The 3,213-nt window shown below is 42.1% G+C and overlaps 1 pseudogene; it reads left to right on the forward strand.

Moving 5' to 3' along the window:
- The window catches only part of LOC103396943 (threonine--tRNA ligase, cytoplasmic-like), a 9,897-nt pseudogene extending 6,905 nt beyond the window's left edge, over positions 1 to 2,992 (forward strand).
- Positions 2,993 to 3,213: the final 221 nt, after the last annotated feature.

Here is a 3,213-nt window from a genome sequence, read left to right on the forward strand (position 1 = left end):
CCTGTAGTGTGTTTTTCCACTTTAATTTTGAGTATAACTTTAAATCCAGACCTCCATGGGTTGATACAATTGATTTTCATTGATCATTTTTGTGTGATTGTGTTGTCAACACAGAACAAAGCATTTCTTAAAAAGATTTCATTCATTCAGATCTACAACGTGTTACTTTAGTATTCCCTTTATTTTTTTGAGCAGTGTATATTATATATATATATATATATATATATATATATACACACACATTCATACACACAAACAAAGGAGCTGAACTGTTTGAATATCAGATGTTTGTTGCTGAGCCTCAGTGAAGAGCAGAGGAACTTAAGAATGCTGATATAGAAACTTATTTTTCCTTGATGCACACGTTAATTATGGTATTTCTCGCTCACCTCATTAACTTCCACAAACACTTATAAAATATTCAGACGTTAACATTTTCTCTGCTCACTAATTAGTTCCAGATGAGGAAAATGTCAGGTCTAAACACACCGCTCGGCTTTGCTCCTCTGTTTACTTGTCGCCGCCGATATTCCAGCAACTGCAGTAATTGTTTGTTTTCACAGCAACTGGAGAACAGCCTGAACAACTTTGGGGAGAAATGGGTTCTGAACCCAGGCGACGGCACCTTCTACGGACCAAAGGTGAGTCGTGCGCCGCGTCAGTGATACCGCTGTTGTCTGCAGAAGGATATGCTGACCGTGTCCTCTGTTTGCAGATTGACATTCAGATCAAGGACGCCATTGGTCGGTACCACTAGTAGGCAACCATTCAGCTTGATTTCCAGCTTCCTATTCGCTTTGACCTCACCTTTGTCAGGTACCTGGTACTTTTGTTGTACTTGAACCAAGACCCCAGTCTTTGGGGAAGCCTGTGGTCTAGTGGTTAAAGGACTTTGTGGGGTCAGAGTTCTACAAGAACCTACAAGAACTCCTTTTTTGAAGTTGGAGAATTTTTTTTACTTTCTTAACTATTAATTCTACCTCTTGATATCTTTCTAGGAATTAACCCTTTACACCCCCGACTCTTATTCGCTCTAATCTTTTTATTTCATTACCATCCAACTGTTTTGCAGCCATGACGGCGATGACAGGAAGAGACCTGTGATCATCCACAGAGCCATCATGTGATCAGTCGAACGGATGATTGCAATTCTGACCGAAAACTACGGAGGCAAATGGTTCGTAAAATGTTCTTTTAATGTTTGACGAGACAGATGTAGAAGCTTCTCAGTTGTAGTCAGTAGGAGATGAGTTCCAATCCCAATTTAGCTGATTCTTCACCTGCCTCCGTCCCATCTCGTTAGCTAGACCGTTAGCTTCTCCGTCAACATCTTCCTTCTTATTCATTTACCATCTCTTCACAGACACATCGTATCTTCTTGAGCTCATTTCATTAACTCAGTCAAATAGTGGGGAGGGGCCCCTTGAGGGGGCGCAGTGAGGTTCCAATGGAATATGGGACTCTGGACACAAGTGTACCACTGCTGTTATGCTTGAATGATAACAAGTCTCCAGTCACTAGGTGGCAGCAACTCATACAGTGGTTTGTACAGATAAAAATATACATGTTAACATGTTCTCAATAGTAGTTCACTTCACTGGGTCAGTCACAGTTACTGTTCACTGACGTCACAGTAGATCAAACTTCTGTCTTCGAAACCTCTTCTTTTTGTCACGCGTTGTCTCAGACAGCAGGGAAATAAAAGTTTGAACGTTGTCATCACTAAATTTGCTCGAGGGCAGGATTCGTACGGTCAACTGAACTAAGAGTTGTTCCTTGTGTTAATGTGATGTGAAAACTAAATTCAAGTACGTCCTGTTTCAGGCCTCTGTGGCTCTCGCCTCGTCAGGTGATGGTCGTACCAGTGGGACCCACCTGTGAAGAGCACGCTCAGAAGGTAGGCTCCGACTGAGCCTGCAGCCATCGGTCATGTTTCAGTTGATTTTACTAACTTAAAGGCTGGGAAAAAACATTTCTGTATTTTAAAAAAACGTGTCCATAGTTACTAATGAAAATATGAAAGCACAAATGTGTTAAAATAACCTAACCTTTGTTCCTCCTAGCTGCCATACATCTTTGGTCCTCTAGGGGTAAAAAAAAAATCACACAGCCTGGCTTTATCCTTCACTTTTAAGCAAAACAAATTGCATGTTGTCTAATTTCAGTTAAAACCACTGCCACAAAAATATTTTTTGTAGAATTCAAGACCAGTTTGACCTTTAGGTAAAAGTGTAGTACATTTTTACACCTTCAAGGTTTAGCAATATTGCATTTTTGTCATATCTCAATTAATCGTTACTAATTATGACCCTTATTAATTCTGATAATTTTGATCACAATTAATCAGACTTAAAAGTGATTACATTTAATTAAGTCTGATTAATTGTGATCATGATAGTGACAGTGTTAACCCTACTGAAAAGTCTAAGTCAACACAAGGCCTGACTTCTATAGTAGACTAGAGCAGTACGTACCAGTAATGTCTAGAGGCCAACAGGTGGCGTAGGTCATTGACCCTGTATGAATGATAGGTTGACATTCGCACCTTGTTAGCTATTGAATTATATTTTACATTTTTTTACTTGTATGTACTGCAGCTGTCAGTTACCTGTCTGTGCTGCAGTCTGTTGGTCAGTGTCGTTGACCTCTCTGGTTACTCACACAGGTGAAGGAAGACTTTCACAACGGTGACTTCATGACTGACGTGGACCCCAGCTGCACACTCAACAAAAAGCTCAGAAACGCTCAGCTGGCACAGTACAGCTTCATCCTGGGTGAGTTGCGTCTCTCTCTCTCGCTCCGTCTCCGTCTCCCCCTCGCCCGGGGAGCAGTGCTTGAGGTCGATGCCATGCTCAGTGCATCTCAGTGGCAACCTGGCAGTTGGTGGATTCGAACCTGGGGCCTTCCGGACCGAAGTCCGCCTCCTTCACCACTAGGCCACCACTGCCAGCTGAAGGACACCAGGAGTCGCAATGCGGAGGAGGAGTTCTGAGTCTCACCCGTCTGTCCACAGGAGTTGTAAACATCACATTCACTGTCTCTGAAATAGTTTTCTTTACTTTTATAAACACGTCACCTGCCGGTTGTCATTACGTCAAGTCTTAGTGTTACTGCTGTTCTTACAGTCGTATAATTGTCGATGTCCAACAACAGATACTGTATCACACTTGGAGACTGACACGGGGCTGATGGGAAACCACTGTCTTATCACTC

Source organism: Cynoglossus semilaevis, chromosome W (assembly GCF_000523025.1).
Source record: "Cynoglossus semilaevis isolate Cse_v1.0 chromosome W, Cse_v1.0, whole genome shotgun sequence".
Taxonomy (NCBI): domain Eukaryota; kingdom Metazoa; phylum Chordata; class Actinopteri; order Pleuronectiformes; family Cynoglossidae; genus Cynoglossus; species Cynoglossus semilaevis.